Below are 22,459 nucleotides of genomic sequence, written 5' to 3'. Positions count from 1 at the left end.
CTGGCAAGAAAAGAGGTATTCTTTAAAAGAAAAAAAATTAAAAGGTCTACCAGTGAGTTGAATATGAACTGTGAAGGCAAGAAATAAAGTTATACAGCTTTGAGATTTTTGGATTAAACAATTTGGTGAGCTATTGGTTCCACCCACTAAAATAGTATAAAATTAAAAAATAAGCACTTTGGGTGACAGTACAGAATTAGAAGTTCTGTTTGAAAAGAGGTGAGGATTAAGATAAGTGACATTTTAAGTAGAGGACTTGCTTCCATGGTGCCAGAAGGTGCCACACAATCTTCCAGAGGAGGAAAGTAACCAACACTGCTACCCAGCGGTGACACCCACGAAGCACAACAAAAACCATCATGTTACCATGACGTTATGATGGCAACCAACAGTTCTCTAATTGTACATAAGGCCCGCTCACCGAAGAAAAATTATGCCTGGTACAAGAAACCAAGTCAACTACCCAGGGCTAGGGAAGTCATGGTCCTTGAAGTAGGACCTGCCACTGCCACTTCACTAAACCAGCATTGTCCCTAACTACATTCTAAACATTGTCTGTATACCCTTATATAAGTGTAGCCCTTACTCCTCTGGAAGTGTCTCTTTGCAACAAAGACCATTACTGAAAACCACAATCAATCAAAATTCTTAACTGTGCACAGCCCAGTCCCAATGAATACACCTACAAAACAACTCTTGAACTTAAGACTCAGGACCTACAGAGAAAGAGGGAGCAGAATGATTGTAAGAGCCAGAGGATCAGGGAGTTTGCAGTGCAGTTGTGTTGCCTAAATGTCAGAAGCTGCACCAAAAAAAATCTCATGAACATGACTTCCTAAACATGACCTGAACAAGGAAGACGTGAAGAGGCGTGCTAATGTGGAATGGGAAGAGCTCAGGGGCTCAGGGGCCCTCAACCAGAGACCAAAATACAGAGATCTGAGGAATGCTGAGAACGCGAGAAATAGTCTTCCTCAGAGAAGAGAACACCAACATAGAAAACTGTGTGTGTATGGAGAGAGAGAGAGAGAGAGAGAGAGCAGATTATATGTTTATATTTAGGAAGATATATATATATAATACATATGAAAATTAAAGAAAGGAGATCATGAATTTGAATGAGAGACGGTCCTCTCTTTTACTCATTGTTATCACATGCATGTGTTGAAAGCCAAGGACAGTGGAGACAGCTATATGAGAAGGTTTATAGGAAGGGAAAGGAGAAATGTAACTAATTATAATCTCAATAATAATTTCTTGAAAGTGAGGGGATATATGGGAAGAGTTTGAGTGAGAAAACGAAAGGAGGAATGATATAATTATAATCTCAAAAAATTAAAGTAAAAATTTCCATGCCAGGGATCATTTCCAAAATCAAGCTACTTTAGACCCTCCCTCAAAGAACTTAGAAATCGATCCTAAAAGGATGGATTAGATCTATAGCTAACAATTTTCTCTAGGAAAATGTTTTAGTACTCTTCAGAGAAGAACACTGAATCTAGCAACTATGAAGTAAAATTCACAATGTTTGGCACCAAGAAAAAACTCACTAGAATATGAAGAAGGAAGAAGAAGAAAATGAGGAAGAGGAGAAAGGAGAAGGAGGAGAAGGAGGAGGAGGAAAAGAAGGAGAAGGAGAAAGAGAAGGAGGAGAAGGAGGAGGAGGAGAAGGAGGAGAAGGAGAAGAAGAAGAAGAAGAAGAAGAAGAAGAAGAAGAAGAAGAAGAAGAAGAAGAAGAAGAAGAAGAAGAAGAAGAAGAAGAAGAAGAAGAAGAGAAGAAGAGACCCACGTTGTATTCAAAGACACAGATCCAGAAATTGCAGAGATGATAAAATTGTCAGGAATGCACATTAAACAATGTTGCAAACATGAGAGTTTGTCAAGAAAGCATAGTATAAGCATAATGGAGAACAACACAATGAGTAACGTACAAAGGGGAATAGAATGTAACTTCGGAGATCAAAACTATTTTCAGCTATTTCAGCAATATTGAATAGTTAGGTTCTCTGGAGGAAAATATCAGCATATAAAAACAACTGAATATACATCAATAAAAATCTATTCAAAACAAAGCATATAGAGAAAGGAATTTGTAAAGAAAAATAAAAACGAAGAAGTTTCACCAGTATGGGCGCAAAAAGTTTCTAATTTTCTCTTATCAGGTCCAAGACTCATACTAAATTCTCATTTATTTTCTTCTGAGTTATTTCTTGCCATGTCCATTATTATTGAGTGTATACCACCGAAAGTATTTGTTGGAAATGTAACATCAGATTAACAGTGCTGGGAGGTGGGGCCTAATGGGAAGTGTGTATGTCAAGAGGACCCTATTTTCAGAAGGCTTATTCTGAGAAGATTTATAATGGATCCAGTCTTCTACACTCCTGTCCATCCCTGCCAAACTACCAAATTATAATTTAACAGAAAGGTCATCACCACAGGCTAATACTATAATTCTGGACTTCCCAGCATTGGAAACTGTGAGCAAAATAAACATCCATTGCTATAAACAAACCAGGCTGTGGCATTCTGTAGAAAACAGGCCAAGACAATAACTACATTATGAAAGCATCAATATAAAGTTAGAGTGGGCATCACTAATATCAGAAAACATCACTGCCACAAGCAATAATTCCACATATAGTGGAATGTTGCATACTCACAATAGTGTCAATTCATAAAAAAATACAAAATTACAAATTTTTGTCTAGCAAGCAGATTCAAGTCACATGAATTAGTCACACAAATAACAGTAACAGTACTCATTTACAACACCCCTCTCCTAGGTATTAATCAAACAAATAAGGAGAAAACCAGTGTGAATGAAGACAAAACATAGTCCATGCTACAGACTTAAATTAGCCTAATCTGTAAGGGGACACGTTATGGAACAGTAATGTACACATACTCTCCTAACACACAGGGAACTGTCAAGAAAGAACCATCTTGTTGGCCACAGAAATTGTTAAGAGGCAGGGAAGAAGAGAAATGTATACAGAGTATATTTTCTAAGTACGACTGAATTAAATTGAAAAATGAGTAGCAGGAAGATATTGGAACATGTCCAAGTAGCTTGAAACTAAAGAATATACATTCAATACTCCTCAGGTTAAGCGGGAAATCACAAGGGCAACTAGAAAGTATTTGGAATTGAAAACAGTAATGATTTCTCGGGAGAACATGAGTCAAAACAATGCTGTCATTTTTCTTGGGATTGATATGTTTCTGCTATAGAAATCCCTTGAAACGGTGCTACAGGGGTCGTCTTTTTCATTATTTTTAACTCCTGTGTCTGTCTATTTATGGTTATTCTAATTAAATAGCTAAGGCTGTAAAATTTTTGTTTAAAAGACATTTATTTGCCTCATAGTTCTAGAGGTTCAAGGACTTACATTTTATTGGCCCTTTAGAAGAAGCAAAAAAAAAAAAATCATGTAACAAGAGACAGGATGTGTGATAGAGAGGGGGAGGGAATAGGGAGGTTCTGAGAGGTTTATTTTTTTATAAAGCTGCTTCAATCATTCAGGTGCTACACTGATGACTTCATTTCATCTAAATCACTAGCCCTGTCTTGGATAGTTTTTAATGTCAATGGACAGGCTAGTGTCAGTTGACAGGAGGGAATCTCAACTGAGAAATGTCTCCATAAGATCAGACCATAGGAAAGTCAGTAGAACATTCTATTAATTAGTGATTGGTTTGAGAGTACTTAGCCCAGGGTGAGTGAGGACACCCCTAGGCTGGCAGTATTGAGTTGTATAAGAAAGCAGGCCGAGGAGCAAGCCAGTAAGCAGCATTCCTCCATGGTTCTTGCATCAGCTCCCTGCCCTGTCTCAGTTCCAGACCCAATTTACTTCCATAACAAACAATGAAGGGTAAGTGAAATAAATGCTTTCCTCCCCAAGTTACTTTTGCTCATGGCATTTCATCACAGTAATTGTAACCTTAGCCAAGACAAACCCCAAGGTTCTGACTGCAGATACCCCAAGAAGATTAAGATTCCACCATCAATAATCCCTTATAGTGGGAATTAAGTTCCAACACATGAATTGTTGGGGAACATATTTTAACTGTATCAAAACTATAACATCTCAACAGGCTATTTCGTCTCATCTTCTGCCACCCAATGTGGCAAGTTCCAAACACTGTGAGATCAAGAATTGATCACTATACAATAAATGTAATGTTTGGCATGAGCCTACTTATGTTGCTGTGATAAGAACCATGACCAAAAGCAACCCCGGGGAGGAAAAGTTTTATTTGGCTTACAGAGGGCAGTTCATCATTAAGAGAAGCTAAGGCAGGAATGAGAAGTCAGGAAATAGAGCTGAGACCACAGAGGAACTCTTCTTACTAGATTGCTTTTCTTTCTTGCTCAGCTTGCTTTCTTTTTTTGTTTTTGTTTTTGTTTTGTTTTGTTGTTTTTTTTTTTGGTTTTTCGAGACAGGGTTTCTCTGTGGCTTTGGAGCCTGGAGTTACTTTCTTATATGAACCAGGATCAGCTGCCCATGGGTGGCACCACCCATTGTGATTCTCGTATCAATCATTAATTAGAAAAACACCAAACATGCTTACCCATGTGCCATTTAGATAGACCTTCAACTGAGGTTCTCTTTTCCCAGACAACTCTAAAGTGTATCAAGCTGACAAAAAACAACCAACATAATGTGTATAGTGGTAATTGTGGGACTTACAGCCATGTGTTAGGGACTTTTGCCCATTTTCTGAAGGTGTCTGCTTTATGCTTTTCATAAATAGGACCACATGTTTTCCCTTGTACCACAGCCTATCTATGTGGGATTCTGATATAATTCTAGCTATTGCTTGAATCTTCTTCCTATAGGGTAGGTCCTAGTTTTTTATTCAGTCATTGTCTGTGATTGCACTCTTAATGGGCCAGAATGAAAAGATGACTGCAATGTTTAATACTAAATTGCCACCATAAGCTGTTGTTAACTCATGGCCTTCTTTTCTTTAATGGCTGTGTGTGTTTATGTGTACATATTTATCAACATGTGTGTGTCTATGTGTGTGTGTATTCCTAAATTTGTAAATATAATCTGTTCATCTCATATAATGTTTCCTGCACGTTTATGATCTCAAGACTGACCACTTGGTATTGGGAAATTGGAAAACCAATTAAAGGACTCTTCCCTTATCAATTGGTATGTTTGCCTTCTTACTACCAGTCAGGATTGATGTGCCTCAAACCCTCATGTTATAAATACTAAAACCAATCCCCTGAAGTAGGATTCCCCTCTGTACACTGTGAATATGTTTTATTACTATTGGCTAACAAAGAAGCTGCTTTGGCCTATGGCAGGGCAGAATATAGGTAGGTGAGAAAACCAAAATGAATGCAGGAAGAAAGAAGGCAGAGTCAGGCAGACGCCATGTAGCTGCTGAAGAAGAAAGATGCCAGAACCTTACAGATAAGTCACAACCTTGTGATGATACACAGGTTAATAGATGTAAGATACACAGGTTTAAGATGTAAAAGCTAACTAAAAATATGCCTGAGTCATTGCCAAAATATAGTTTTTGAATGATTATTCAGGTCCAAGTGGCCAGAAAATGAAAAAACAGTCTCTGTTTACATAATGGTATCCAACATTCAACAACGTACATCCAAATAAAGCCTAAGAAAGCTTTAAATAAAAAAGGCCTCTAGATCCACAAAAATGAAAGTCAAGCTTCTTGGTAGCCATATATTTTGAGGTATGCTCTGTTTGCTGTCAGTGAGCAGGGGCACAGCTCCTTTAAGAGAAGGCCTCCTTACTCAGTGTTAGTAGCAAAAACTCTGTGGTTCTTTTAAGAAACTGATTCCTGGTTTGTGCTGGTGGCACAAATGGAAAAGTCCACTGGAAAAGGAGCCTATAGGCTGAAGATGGGTGTCCCAATGATAGAGAATTTTGGGTGACTGTCTAGGAAGCAAGATGTCTGTCAATTCTAGAGTTTTAAAAGTTGCTTACAATGCTCTTCCTGTTAACTTATGTAATATTTTCTTCTGAGGTCTTTGATGGAGTTGAAGACAGAGAGTTATATAGTTTTCCTTAGTTATAATAAAAGATAAATTAGATCTGAAACTTTAGACTCACAAAGAAATATTGTAACTGTAATTGTTGCTTGATACCTGTTTTGTTATATGTACTTTTACTATGTTAAAGTTAAAACCTTCCCTTTTATTTAGACCGAAAAGGGGAAAGGGTGTGGGCTTCCTCTCTGGATGCTGTGAATATGCTTTATTACCATTTATTAATAAAGAAGCTGCTTTGACCTATGGCAGGGCACAATATATGTAGGAGGAAAAACTAAACTGAATGAGGGGAGAAAAAATGCGGAGTCAGGAAGACACCGTGTAGCTGCTGAAGGAAGAAAACACCAGAACCTTTCTGGTAAACCATGGCAATATACAGATTAATAGAAATGTATTAATTTAAGGTGCAAGAGCTAGCTAGAAATGTGCCTGAATCATCTGCCAAATAGTGTTGTAACTAATATAGATTTTGTGTGATTATTTGGGTCTGGATGGCTAGGAAACGAAAATGCAGTCTTCTCTTACAATCCCCAAATGCTCCTCCAGTCTCAAGGGTAAGTACCCTTGGGAATGTGAATGTGATATTATTTAGAAAGGGTCTATTTTTGAAGCCACAATTACAGTGAGAATCTATATCCATGAGGAACTGAGCTGAGCTGATATTTCAGGAACAGTTGGAAGTCTTCTGCCTATAGTTCCTTGACATGCTCACCAGGTATCAGGTGATAGGTTGTTGTGAGGCCATGCCATCCCATTCTCTATCACTCTATAGGATATGAGCTACTTTTTCAGTCTGACTTGAATCAATGACCACTTGGACATGTTTTCCCTAATATGATTTTAATAAGCCCATGTGTTTCCAAATTTTAAATCACCCCAATAAACTTATAGAGTTGCTCCCTTCCTATCCTCATAAATAAGTCATTTATCATTCTGCACAGCAAGGGTTGTGCCAGACAGTGGTGTTTGTTATCTATCTAGAGGTTGAGCTCATCCTTTCAAAATGGGGTCTTCTAGGGCAAGGCACAGCCTCAGAAATCATACAAGATGGAGTAATTCAATGGGGGGATGCACAGCCTAAGCTCAACAAAAGTGTAGTGATAATATACAATATTACTGCATATAGTTATGTTAAGAAAGCTTTGGTTGTCTCTTCTCCAGAAAGAGAAAACTTAGAAAGAAACTACAATGCCCCTACTAAATGCCCCCAAGTGCAGCAAAGCCTTGGTGCATCTGATAACGGAATTTGGAAAACTTGGGAACTGTGTATTTTTCCATGCATTGGTCCCAAAATAGTACTAATTTTTATTCTGCTAGAGAACAACTCCTCCAGCTTTTATTTGTGGCTCCCTCTGAACCCAGGCTTAGGCATAAATCTATGGAAACTGCACTGACGACAATGAGAGTGACAGCTCGTATTGTATTCATAATCACCCACCGGCCCATCCTACTCCTGGAGAAAGTCATGTGTACCAGATATTGGTCCTTTATGTAAATGCAATCTGCTTGGCACTTCACTGCAATCTACAAGATATGCCCAGGCATGTCTATTGCCTAGAAGAACTGAAAATAAGTCATTTAACAAAAGAAAGTCTTACACACACAGCATCTGTGTTCTCATCCTCCGTTTCAGGAGCCCTCCAATGTTCTTGTTTAATACCTAGGGCTTTTGTTCAACAGCTTAAAAGACCACACACCCAAGTTACTCTCTGACACTTGGGCTCTGGCATTAATAATAAGGTGTCTGGCATTCTCCTTTAGCCAAGTCTCCACAATTTTTTTTCCCTAAGAATAGGAAGTAGGACCTCGAGCCCTGGTTCTAATAACCTACGTGTGGTCCCAGCACCCTCCAGGAGCTGCGTTTCTAAGCACTTACCCTTTTGTGAACTCATTATGTAAGGAAGGATGATTCTGCTAATCCTGAAGGTAAATACCTGCAATTCCAGAGTTGAGGGCACAGAGGCAGGAAGATCAAAAGTCTGAAGCCAGTCTGGGCTGTGCAGTATAACCTTGTCTCAAAAAACAAAACAGGAAAGAAACCTCCTGGTCCTTCCCAAGAAGACATGGGATTTTAACGCTGTTGTTTTGTGGAAGGTGTGTGTGTGTGTGTGTGTGTGTGTGTGTGTGTGATGGCCAGAGGTTGCCATCAGGATCTTTTCTTTAATTGCTCCTCCACATCGAGACAGGTTCTCTCACTGAACCTGTAGATAACCATAGACTGCCTGGTCAAAGCATTTCAAAGGTCCACTTGTTTCTGTCCCTCGGTGCTGGGGACAGAAGTTCATCAGTTCATCACCACATACCTCTACATGTGTGTACCGGAGATTTGAACTCAGGTCCTCATGCTTGCACAAAAAGTACCTCACCCACTGAACCATCTCCTCATGCCCAGCCCTACATTTCTTCTGTTTTATATCACTATAAACTTAAAAAAAATAAACTGAAAACCTAGTGCATCTCAGCCTAGCATAATAAAGTGGTGATAACAGGGTATTGTGGTATTTTTAAATGTCCAGAGTAAAATTAAAACTGACTTGAGCATTGTCAAATGGCATAAATGCCTTTCCAAATGTTTAAACTCCAAAACAATTCAAAGGCGTTCAGTAAAATGCTTTGCTCTTCTCATTCAAACCCAGGTGGGCTTTAAGGAAAACACAATTCAAGTGTTTCTTATCATTTTACACTAGAGTTGGCCAAATGTGCCTTGAAGACAACTGGGTAGTTTTTGATATCTAAAATGAAACGAAGCAGCAGCAAAAAACAAAACAAAAAAAAAACCCTTTAAATTGATGTCGTATGGTTTCTTTGGTGGTGGCAATTTTGTTTTTTGTTTGTTTTTTTTTTCCATTAAAGAGGAAGAAAGGAATCTAATCTAATATTAACTTTCTTGGAACTCTCCAACTATAACCAGAAACTTAAGCCACAAATAGCGGACTTAGTATTTCTCTTTGTTTTCAGGTAATGTGCCACCTTGTCTATGAAGAGACATTGCAGATTCGTATTTGATTCATGTCCATCTCCACAGGTCCAACAGAGATCAATGGAGACAGTACATGGTAAACAGTGCATGCTGTTAGTAAAGTTGGCATGGGCATGGGTTGTACTCCTGATCAAAAACTGAGTTCAACAATAGTTGTCATACTAGTAGCCACGGAAGTATAGAGAGGCCTGGCCGTTACTGAAAAAAGGCCAGTGGAAGAGATTGGCTTAACAAGTGACAGAAAATATTCCAGGATATTGGATAAATGCCAAACAGAGAAATGCCAAAGAATAAGAGTTTAAGGGCAAGGTGTATAGCTCAGTGTAAAGCTCCTGCCTGGTCTGCGCGATTCCTGAGTGTGATTTCTAGTTAATACCAAAACAAACAAATGAAAACAAACAAACAAAAAGAATAAAAGTTTAACACAAGCGTTATGGCGTGCGCCCATAATCCCAGCTAAAAAAGTTGAGGCAGGCTTGTTTGAGTCCAGGACTCCGAGGTCAGCTTGAACAACATAATGATTGCCTTTACCATATAAGACATCTTCAGAATGCTGAGTACACAGCACTAGTTTGGACAGTGGAAAATGGGAAAAGTGGAATTCCTGGTCACATGATGCAGATGTCCATTTTAAAACATCATAGTAAAAACAAACACACTGTTTGAGAAACAAATACTGAAATCTGCAGACCTAGGTTTGATTACTAATCCTACTTTATATGCTGAGTAGGTCCAGCAATTCATTGGCCCGCTAAACTTCAGTTTTCTCATTTGACCTAAGTGGGTAATAATACCTACCTTACAGTCTACGAACATGTCATTCTAGAGATTGCCACCAGTCCCTTCTATGTATATACCTCCCTTTTGTCCCCTGGGAAATGAAATATGAAGTAAAGTGTCTGCCACAGATACTCTTTGCCTGGTCCTGATATTAGTGATAACCATTGTGAACGTTTTTTTTTTTTAAATGAAGCATATATTTGTTCTTCATTAAATGATCTTAGGGTAGACATTAGCTTCAAAATGGATCTTAAAGAAGTCATTTATTTTTGGTCCTTTTATGTATACACACATGTGCACACACATGCACATGTATGCACACACAAATAGACATAGGAAGGGTCACTTAGAGTCACACAACTGGCAACCAAGAATAAATGGCTGAGTCTCCCCAAACCTTCTCCATTCACACAAGTGTACAACTTGAAGGGATAACCTTGTTGAGTCAAAATATTGCACAGCTTTCTATCATTCTCCCTTAGCTTGCATCTGCGTTAAAAGATTCTCTCGAAGAGTGACAAGTGCCATCCCTTTCTGGATTCTCAGACCTTGTCAGGAGTAGCAGAACTAAAGTAGAGAAAAGGTTCCACAATGAAGCCTTTCCTCTATTCTTTCTTATTGCCCAATACAAATGTCTAAGGACTCCGAGGAAGACTATAGAACAAAATACGTTACTTCACTGTGACTTAGCTCTTTAAGAAATGTTGCAAAACAAAGCTTTTTAGGTCTGACTGCTCCACACATCCTAAAGACATGCTAAGAAACTATGAAATCAGCACTGTAGCTATTGCGAGAGAAGCAGACACGCTCCGTCCAGAAACAAAGAGATTTCCTACAGGGCTGTGATCTTGCTTATCCAGAGGAAGGTTTTGTTTGCCCGTCAGTCAAGCAGAGCAGACCTTCTAAGGGCTGACCACACCTTAGGCTGGGGAAGCTCAGGAAGGAATGTGGGAAGGAAGAGGGGAGAGGCTGTTTCCTGATGGGTCAGCTGCTGGCAAGTGTCTGGACCCTGGGAAAGCTGTGGTGTAAGTGTTCCTCTCCTTGGAGAGGAACCAGAGCAACAGGAACAATGGTGTGAAAGGCTGCTGGTAACTCCCAGGTCACGCCTGGAGCAGCACGGTCCACTGGCAGCAGGTTATGCCCCAACATGTCTTAAACTCTCCCAAGTCTGTTGTTTAATCTCCCTGTGCAATTCCACTGCCAACGTGGAGCATGTTCTCAAGGCGATTTCTCTCCAAGGGAGATAAAGAGTTTCTTGCACTGCGATAACCAAAGTCATACTGCAGGAGAAAAAGCCTTCTAGTACTCCCAGACAGCCAATCCAATGACTGCTGATTGACAGTTCTCATGCTTTGACATACAACCTGAACTTTTAGTGTGCAGTTTCTGATGTATCTGCAGAACTTCCTCCCATGTTAGGAGGCTCAGGATCTGGAGACAGAACTAAAGAACTGTGCTCCCTGCTTCCAGGCTTGACCTGACCGTGCTCTTTAAGGGGTGTGTATACTCAGGAAACTTCTTTCCACTGCTAATGTCTCAGTGAAAAGGTGCCTAAGCATTAAAAGAATTCCTTAGCTGGGTGAGATAATACATGCCTATAATCCCAGCATTTGGGAGGTGAAGGCAGGAGGATCAGGAATTCAAGTTATCCTGAACAAGACAGGGAATTCACAGCCAACCTAGACTATAAAATGCAAATCTCAAAAAACAAAACCAAACAAAAACACCAAAAGGCAAACAACGACCAGCTGGATTGGTGCAGGGGAATGCCACGATAAACCGGGGGTGGAGGAATAGATTTAAAAATGCCTGATTCAGTATTCAGGATGAGATTTCATACTTCCGAAGAGACTAAATTAGGGTAATTCATAGCCCTTCATACCTGAGTCTTTCACAAAGTATTAGCAGGACATTTGGCTCCTTCTGAGCACTTTGGGAGCCTCCATGTTCTCCAAATCCAGTGCACTAGTGACCTCTAGAGGACAGAATTCCCATCAAGGCTGGCATCAATAGTTTCTTGCTCTAGGGTGAATGCAAGCACAGAATCAACTTTATACTGTGACATAATCTTGGGCTCACACAGGTCCAACAGTTTTCAAAAATTAACCTTTGTCCAGGTGATTCCCAAGCATCTAATGCAGCAATGGTCAATTTTCTTATAAATAAAAAGAGTTTGTTGATGGTGAAAATGTAATAATGTATGGATTTGTTTCTCCAGAATGAAGCTGTAAAGCCCCCTTTCCTATAGGTGCCTAAAGTGGCCAAAACATTGGCGAAAAGCTTAAGTGAATGTCTTTGGAGAGCCTCTGCCTAATTTTCATCCCTGCTCCCGAGACTAGCAGGAAGAGCATCCGAAGAAGTTATTCTTCAGTCCCTTTAAGCTGACAGGGCTTTGCACATCCCAGATGGGAGTGAGGCAGACAGCCACAGTTTGCCACATTCTCTGCCACTCACAGAACTTGCTGACAGAGCCAAGAGGACAGGGAACGTTCTCTAGGCCACAGAGTTGAGATGAGGCATATTGTGCAATGGGGCCCGAACTTCCCATAGTGTTTCCAAGCCTGTGACAACATCACTTTCTGTTCAAAGACAGAGCCAGAGGTTTGAGTCATTTCACACTTAGTAACATAGACACCATGCTATTCATCACCAGAGACAGAAATCAGCCTAGAACTTCTCCCTGGGTGGTGGTTTGAATAAAAATGGCCCCCACAGACTCAGGGGGCATGGCTCTATTAGGCGCTGTACTCTCGTTGCAGTAAAGGGTCTTGTGGGAGGAGGTGTGCCACTGGGGACAGCTTTGAGGTTTCAGATGCTCATGCCAGGTCCATAGTTACTCTCCTTTCTTGCTGCCTTTGAATCTGAATGTACAACTCTCAGCTACTTCTTCAGTACCGTGTCTGCCTGTGTGTCTCCATGTTCCTTGCCATGATGATAATGGACTAAACCTTTGAACTGTAAGCCAGTCCTCAATTAAATGTTTTCCTTTAGAAGATTTGCTATGGTCATAATGTCTCTTTACAGCAGTAGAAACCCTAAGATACCCTGCAACGTGTGTCTTTCTCAGACTAGGTCATGACACCATTGGATACAGCTAGCATCATGGTTAAAGCCACCTATATTCTGGAACTTTGCAAAGTGTTTATGATATTGACTCTCATTTTACAACAACTTATTAGGCATTGTTCTCTTCATTCTATAAATAAGAAAGTGAAGAGTATCACTGGGCCATAGAACATACAACTGGAAGATTTCTTTTGCTCCAAAATTTGTGCTATTTCCACTTTATAGCAAAGTTTCTAAAACCACCAAATGTTCAAACAAACAAAAGCACACTTCATTGAAATGATTTAATCTATTTGTTTATGAAATAAGAGGGAAATGGCAGGCCTTCAGCTATATACTTCCATGGCAGAACTAGGGGGGATTTTTTTTAAGATTTATTTATTAAGCATACAATGTACTGCTGGCAAGGAAGGCACCAGGTCTCATTACAGATGGTTGTGAGCCACCATGTGGTTGCTGGGAATTGAACTCGGGACCTCTGGAGGAGCAGCCAGTGCTCTTACCCTCTGAGCCATCTCTCCAGCCCCCGCTAGTAGGGATTTTGAATCCTAGCTTGTCACTGTACCAAGTCTTTAAGAGCTCCCTTCTCACCCATGCACCAGCTGTAGAAATCTACCACCAGATCACCACACACATCAGAAAGCTGCTGTCTTTGTCAGTTCCTTCCTCACTTTCCCCAGCCGTCTCTGTTGCTGCATCTTTCTACCGCGTGCAGATGGCTTGCTCTCTCACGCTACCAACTCCACCCCCCAAACCTGCCTCACCGTTTGTGCCTGGCTTAGTGGCCCTTATCTTTATCCAGGTTGGAATGAAACTTTGATTTCCCAGGACACGAAGCAAGGCCTGTCAATAATGAGAATAACAGCTGGCCTTCAGACTCAAAATTTGGAGGATTATGGAAAAGATTTGAAAACCAGATAGCCCGTCCAGAATTGGAAATTTTCTTCTTCTCTAAAAATCGACCCAAATGAGCTTTTGGGGGAAGCCCCACCGGTTTCTCAGCAAGTCCATTTCTGCTTCTAATGTCACGTTCAAGTTCTTGTCTGATTATGATTTATGAGAAAATGAAAAAAATGGCATACAGCTTAAATTGTATTTCTCTCCTGATAATGAAAGGATGAAAAGAAAAGAACTCAAAACTGCACAACCCACTTAGCATGCAAAAGTGTATATTTAATCCATTTTGTTTCTTTATGCACTTTCTACCGCCCAATCATGGCTAACCTGACAAGTTAAGTGTGCTCAGCCAGTTTTGAGATCTCCAAACTCTCTCATCAGGAAAGGAACTCCAGTGGAGACTCAGAAGCAAGGCTGGGACAAGTGCTGCCAGCCCCAGGATGTAGAGACAAGAAGGTCAGAAGTTCAAGGTCATCTTCAGCTACTTAGATTCAAAGCCAGCTTGAGATGTAGGAAATCTTGTTTAAAACCTAGAAAGAGGCTCCAGGATCGCCAGAGAATTCAACAGTCTCTGCAGGCAGCTATCACTGCCCCAACTATTGGGGTTACTAACAGTGTTCAGTGTCTCATCTCAAAGTCTAGGGGAAGGGTTCTGGAAATCACCCAGGTTTTCTCAGCAGATTTTGAAAAGTGGGAAGTGTTCTTCATTCTTAGAAATCAGGGGTTTCCTATTTGGTCTCAAGAACTGAAAAAGCTTTCTAGTTTGGCCTTTGGGGATCATGATGGAGAATCAGAAAAGTTTCCTTGTCAATGGGCTAGTGAGCTAGAGAGTTAGCGATCCTGGTAGAAGTACAAGAAAGATATGTACCACAGATGGTTGCCCTGCTGTAGGGCTGTGCTTGTGCTAAACAGAAGGAATTGAAGAATGGCGATGTTTGGGGTTTTCCACTCAATCCTGACACCTGGCCCTAGCCTGTTTCAGGTTCAACACTGGTCAGCTGTGGCATCTTACAGCAAGCTCTAATGAGAAAGTCCTGCTCAGCTTTCTCCTCCATCCGCTGGTCATGGCAAAGCTGTTAATGACAGCTCTGTGGCAGGGCATTGATGGCATCTGCAGGAGGCCTGTTTCCTACCTATTCCTAGTTCTGCTCTGGGAAGGATGGTTAGTATAGTGTTATGGGGTGTGTTCAGATGTCAACTGCTCCTGCTGCAGGGGTCACTAGCTGATGTATGTCTGGGGTTGAACAGACTGTTGTCTAATAACCACTGCTCCCTGAGGACGGCAGAAAAGAAGCTGTGGCACATTGAACCCTCCCGCACTATCCCATAAAGCAAACTCTGCCTTCTCAGCCAGCAGATGCCTAATAACCATTAAAAGCAGAGGGGAAAGGAGCTTGCAGCTGAAAAATGTAGATGGCTACAAAATGTGGAGCAGAAAAGTCCTGAAAGCCCTTCAGTGCTTGGTAGATTTAAAAAGCAATATTTAATATTTATCTAACTTTGTCTGCAGGCAAAGCCAACCAAGTCACTCATGTAGGACAATATTGGGGGAAAGAAATGCAGGAGGAAGCTTGGGTCTGGCTTACAGAAGCTATCTTGTTTTTCTGTATCTATTAATGAGGACTTGGGTCTTTCAACAACAGCATAGGATTGATTGTAGGGTCCTATAGACTAAAAGAAAGGGAGAGAGAAAGACTCTGGCAACAGATAACCCAGTGATGTCCAGGGAGATGCAGCTATTCGATTGGAAAAGGTAGATTTACAGATCCAATTTGCAGTGCCCTTTTGGATGTTCCACCAAAGTAAGGGGATGAGGTGGCTCATTTTATAGCCCATGAGACAGAGCGCAGGCACTTACAGTGAGCCCCATAAACAGAGCCCACAACTGTTCTCCAGAAAGATGCAAAGCACTTTTTGGTGCCCAGATGATCTTGTGAGTAGTATCCAATCATCTTTAAATGGCAAGGCTGATCCCATAATCATGCCCGCAGCTGTCGGTAGTTTAAAAGGAATAGCTTTGCTTTATGCATAGGACTCAAGCACCAACTTCTTCTTCAATCGACATCATATTTTAGGAGTAGGAAGAGTATGTTTGTGAGAAATGCACCTCCTAGACCCTCTCCAGCCCCTTGCCCAAAGACACATGAGCCCTGACTTTGAGACAGCCCTTAACTAGACTCCTTCTGTTTGCCCCTGCAAAAATCCTAGAGACTTAGGAAGTGCCAGATACCATCTGTGGGCTTTATAAATGGCTTCTCATTGAATTATCCCTCTTCTTCTGACCTTTATGTGACAGGTAGCATTTTTAGTCATTGCATTTTGATGGCGAGCAGAGGTTTTAAGTTGCACACAGTGAAGATAGATGTAAATAGTAAAGATGTGAATTCAAAAGCTCTTAACTTCAAGGCTAGTGTCCTACACTCTTAATCATCCCCTACATTAAAGGCTGCCAGGATTGGTTGCAAAAAAACAACTGTTCTGGTCATATAAACAGCTTGTTATTCAGCCCAAGTGGCTTTTATATACCATATCAGTTCTCATGAGACCACGGACACTGCAAAGGCCGGGGAGGTGTGTTTCTGTGATGAATGGCCCACCAGACACACATCCACACTTGTGAATTCTTCCAGTCAATTTCTTCCACAATCAATTTCAAAAAAGATTTCAAAAAAAATAAGGGGGATATAATATAGAGATGAATACTTTGCACTGATATAGATCTTGGTCTATTGATAAATATTTAAGGTTAATTTTGTTTTACTGTGTATATGTATTTCTGCTCTTATTTAAGCTATTATTTTTATACAGCTCATTTTAAAATATAATATATAATTAAAAATTACAGATTAATAGATAGTCATTTATAATAATCAAACTTTTAGTCTTGTTAGTTAGGCTTTCTAGATATACAGAGATATATTTTAGTTAGATAATCTTCAACATTTCAAAGACCTACAGAAAATGGCATTTAAAATATGTGTTATGAATGTAGACTTTTCTCGACAGTGAGACATGTCTGCTTCTGGCAGCACCAGTTACTTCAGAGAGGTTGATGGGCATTGAAGAAACTTATGGAATTTTCTTTCAATATCGCAAGCCTAGCCACTTGGGCAAGAAACTGCTTTTGCCGGAACTATTTGGTGACATTCTGTATAAACTGGACATGCAGGACCCACAGAAAAATGACTGCTGAACTTGTCTAAAGAAGGTGAGATGGTCCTTCAGAATTCCTGCTTCACAGAAGAAACTGCAAGAAATTCTGAAAAGCACAGAAGAAAGCAACTGATGAACTTTGCCATTACAAGGCAGAACACCTTCAAATTTCCCGCTTCACTGAAAAGTCTGCCAGATATTATGGGTCTAATAGGCTGAAGATGGATGCCCCAATGTTACATAAGAACTTTGGGTGACTGTCCAGGCAGCAAGATGTCTCTGTCATTTCTAGAGTTTTGGAAGTTGATTATAATACACATCCTGTTTACTTTGGTAATATTATACCCTCCTGGGGTCTTTGAAGAGATGAAGACAGTAATTATAGCTATAGCTTTCCTTAGTTATTATTGGAGAAGGGCTGCTTATTTGTTCCGGACTGCTCAGCCCCAAAATAATCACACAGAAACTATATTAATTAAAGCACTTCTTGGCCCACTAGCTCTAGCTTATTATTGGATAACTCTTACATATAAATTTAACACATTTCTATTAATCTGTGTATCACCACATGGCTGTGTCTTAATGGCTAGTTCCAAGCATCTATCTCTGGCATTTCCATGGCTTCTTTCTAACTCCACCCTTCTTTCTCCCAGCATACAGCCTACCTTTCCCCGCCTAGTTCTGTTCTTCCCTGCCATAGGCTCAAAGCAGTTCTTTGATCATTAACCAATAAAAGCAACATATAGACAGAAGGGCCTTCCACACCAAGTTATGATAAAAGATGAATTAGATAAACTTTAGACTCACAAAGAAATACTATAACTGTAATTTTTGCTTGATACTTGTCTTATATGTAATTTTACTTTGTTAAAGTAAAACCTTCCTTTTTATTTAGACAGAAAAGGAGAGATAATGTGTTTTGTCCTTTTGTATATGTGTTGCTTTTATTGGTTGATGAATAAAGCTGTTTTGATCAATGGCTTAGCAGAGTAAAGCTAGGCAGGAAATCTGAACAGAGCTATCTAGAGAGAATAGGTGAAGTAAGGGAGACACCATGCAGCTGCTGAAAGAGACAGATGCTAGATAGGCCAAAAACCCATGGAGATACACAGATGAATAGAAATGGGTTAATTTAAGATGTAAGAGCTAGGTAGGGATGCACTTGAGTCATTGGTCAAACAGTGTTGCAGTTAATATAGTTTCTGTGTGATTATTTGGGTCTGGATGGCCAAGAAACCAAAGAATAGCTCGGCTTACACACAAATATGATGAAAGCAAAAAAGGGAAAATGGTGATTTTGAAATTGCTGGGGCTTTGGAATGTGACAAGACTCCAAAAACAAAGAAAGAAAGAAAGAAAGAAAGAAAGAAAGAAAGAAAGAAAGAAAGAAAGACAGACAAAGCTTATCATTGTGAAAACTATAGTCTCTCTCTCTCTCTCTCTCTCTCTCTCTCTCTCTCTCTCTCTCTCTCTCTCTCTCTCAGTGTTAGATGGGTATCAGATAAAACATGTCAAGTTGAGGTTCCATTTTGAAGATGGTATAAGTGGTGTGTGACAGCAGTCTACACAATATATGGGATTTAGTACATGTCTCTTCCCCTTGTTGAATGCAATGGTGCACAGACACCACTGGAGTTAAGTCTGTAAGGAAAAGGGAAGTCAGTATCAAACAATAAAGAAATAATAATAATAGAATAAATACTTCCACAAACCCACAAAACTAGAGAATAAGAAATGCTTTTGTAAGATGAAGAGTTCGTCAGTTCTCCTACAAGAGCATTATTTTGGACACCAAAAAATGTGTATCTAATAGGAATGTCTGTACTCACTCTGGTAGAATTAGTTACAAACAGTTTTGGAGAGTAACAATAATCATAAACAATAGTTACAAAGAGTAATGACCATAAAATAATCAACAACAAAAACCTTTACAAGTCTTTCTGAGTATGGAAAACTTTTTGCAAGATGAAAAGACAACAAATTCAACTGGGGACATGCTATTCCCCACACTGAGACAACATCTAGTAAAAATATCTAGCCCTCGTTCTGTTAGAGGATTGATTTACTCACATCATAAAATCTGGTTGGGAGCTTATTTTAGCCAGGCCTCTCAACAACAGAAGGACCAATCGGATATACATAGCAGGCCAGAAAGAGACTTATTCCAAGGGATTGATTCAAGCATGAAGTCCCCTAAGTCCTATTTTCAGACTGGATGTCAAAGAAAGCTAGTATTTCACGGAAGACCAAAGGACATTATTTCAGAAAACGCAGTAGTGTAACTTCAAGGCTATGAGCAGCAACCCAATATCTATGGCTATGTAAGTCTGGACATCCCAGAAAGCACTAGTCTGATGGGAGAAATAGACTGATGCCTCGACTTCAAGAGAGAGACACAGAGTTTTATAACTTAGTAGAAAATTCACTTAAGTCAGGTATTTAAAGGCAGTATTTCAACACCAGGACACTAAAAGGCCACACTAAGAAAAGTATTGAACACGTTAGATAAGAAGATTAACATATTTGCATTGGCTTCTTGAAGAATCAGAGTTTGGAGTTTCCTTGTGTACAGTGGGAATTATCTCAGCTCCAAAAAATTTCTAAGTAGGAATGTCTTTACCAAGAAGGGGATTCTATAATTTACCACACCATGTAGAAACAGACATAGCATCACCTGAAAAAATAATTATTCTGCTATGTTCTCAAAGAAAGAACCATGCCATCAAGAAGCTATGAAAAGTGTTCTCACGTTACACACATTTATAAATGCATTAAGCATGACTCTATCTTATATCACTTGCATATACACTTTAAAAATTGAAAAAATGGTTATGTTTAATATCGTCCAAATAGAATTCAATTCTTCTGGATCATTTTCAACTCAAAATTGCCAATGATATTTCCATGAACATTGATCTCCATGACAACAAACCATAAATAGTGCCATGTCCCTTGAAATACTTCTAAAAGTAGCTGTGATACTGTGCACTGCAGCCAGTTTTGAAAGTAACCATAACCTCTTTCAGCATGCTGCTAAGACACACCTGCTCCACTGTCTTTTCATCTTTTCCCTTAGTGCCTAGGATTGAAAGAATGTTCTGCTACCCTTCCCAGTCATAGTAATAATTTTAGAGATGCCGAAATCCCAAAATAAGCAAGTACTCTAAAATGTAACAGAAGGCTTAAGAGGAAATCTGAAGACAGGTAGTATAGAAGATTCGATAATGGTCACATAAAGTTATCCCTTTTATTCTTCTGCTTCAGGTGTATTATTCTTTCACGCTCAGAGGATGAATGCCCCAGCATCTGGCATCATGTTTACTCAAAGGAGGGAGACACAGGGAAGACAGAAGAGTGGAGACACAACCGCCATGGTATCTGGGAAGCCAGTCTTCTCCAGAAACTGAAGGTCTCCAGATTTTCCCAGAATCATCCGTTCGGTATCTATAACAAATTCATTGTACCTTGAGTTCCATAAAGAAAGCTGGTAAAAGAGAAAAAGACCTCATGACTATCAAGAATTAATCTAAAATTTGTAATTATTATTCTAAACAGCAAGAAAGGAGATGGAGAATAGCTGGTGGGATGCTTAGGAGCAGCTAGCCCCACAGGCGTGCAGGACTTTAAACAAATTAGCTACTTTTCTTAAGTGAGCATATGGAGAGACTCCTGTTTCCTAACAGAAATAATGATTAGGTGGCAAATAGGTATGGTGACATTTCTAAAAATCGGTGAGTCTTGAGTGAGCAAGAACTCATGTGCACACCACTCCATTTTAATATTATAAACTTCAACCTTGACTTCCTAAAGCATTTTTGTTTCTCTGCCCCACCAAATGTTCAATAAAACTGCTGATTGCAATATAATACTCAAGTTAATTGGTTTTTCTGCTTAATGTTTGTAAATTAGAACCAGTTAAAAGGGGAATTTCTTGAAGGTCTTGTCCAACAGGAAATCATCTGACTGCCTGGTATGGATAATGCTATGTGTGGGCTTAAGCAAGAGAATTGCTGAAGGTAGACTCCCTAATGGCCCTGACTGTGTTGCTGCCTACCCAACGGTAAATTTTTTTTATTGAAATTTTATGTACACTTCTCCTCTTGCCATAAATAGTCAAGAATAAAGAGGAATTAGCTCTTCTGGCATCTTCCTTCTTCGGCAAGATTTAGAGATGAATGTTAAAATTGAGCTAACACTGGAGTTCTTTAAGCTTGCTTGAGAGTCAGCCTCAGAAGAACCACTGTGCCCCGGTTCTATGTTTTAGCTGCTTTCCAGAGTAAATCCCCCACCACACACACATGTGAAAACAGGGTATGTCAGGGGAAATTAGGAAATTGGCTCTTTCTTTTACCCAGAAGTCCATCGTGACCAAGGATTTTATACAAACCTGATGCAAGAAAACTGTAAGTGACCAAGTGAGGTACAGTGGTCCAGGAATCAGAGCAAACCCTAAGGCCAGGTGATCAGGATGATGGTCACGGCTCTGTTTCTACAGGCTGTGACTTTAGTCATTTGTCCTGAGTTAATAAGACCCAACATAGTCCCCACCTGCACCTCAACAAGTGTCTGGCATCTCTTCCAATCCAGGCCCCAACTAAACAAGGTCAAACTGAAAAGATGGAAATGGGGTTTGGAAGTTTCAGGAAAGCTGCTAACCCTCAAACACATCTCCCTGCCACGAGACAGGAGCTTGTGGGAACAGGAACAAAGATTCTTGTATTGGTTGGAGCTTAGAGTTCTCTACAAAGTAGGTGTTTCCTGGGGGGACAAATGATGACACTAACCTTTGTATACTCTTCATTTCTCCAACACAGCTCTTCAGTTGTTTTAAGACACTCAGAATGAAACACGTATTTTGAGAACCAGACTCATTTTGTTTCAGCTCAAAGAGTCCTTGCTTTTCTACCTACTGTGTGAAGGGTGTTTGCTTACTACAACCTTTCCTGACAGTAAGGCGGTGGGAGGGGAGGTAAAAACTTGTTACCAGTGGGATGAAGAGTGAGGTCCCACTCCCAAAAGCCTTGCTTTGGTTACTTTGGGGACAGATAGGTATGTCCTTAGGACAACAATAAAGGAAAACATTAAAATAAGTTTGGAGGAACTTCTAACTTCAAAACATATCCTGAGAATAAAACACACGGTCATCGTTAGAAAAAGCAAACCTTACTTTCAAATTTGGTAAATACATGCATATATATATATATATATATATATATATATATATATATATATATTATATACATATATGTATATATACATTATATAAATATGTAATGAATATATATGTAATGTATTCACAGACAAACATATGTGAAAAGACTATGTGACTTACAATACATTAAGGTATGCAGGAGTCTTAATCTGACCCTGCTGGTAGCAGTGGAGAAAACTAACAAATACTGGTCACCATATGACTAAGGTTAAAAATCAATCACATGGTCACATGACAGCATGCCTGTGAGTATCATATGATGACTATGATTCCTTACTTATATGGCCTTTCTTCTCAAAATGTAGATAACTCCAGCGTAATCATAAGGGAAAAA

The sequence above is a fragment of the Microtus pennsylvanicus genome, chromosome 6 (genome assembly GCF_037038515.1).
Source record: "Microtus pennsylvanicus isolate mMicPen1 chromosome 6, mMicPen1.hap1, whole genome shotgun sequence".
Classification (NCBI taxonomy): domain Eukaryota; kingdom Metazoa; phylum Chordata; class Mammalia; order Rodentia; family Cricetidae; genus Microtus; species Microtus pennsylvanicus.
The sequence above is the reverse complement of the archived record's forward strand: the minus strand, read 5'-3'. Positions refer to the sequence as shown.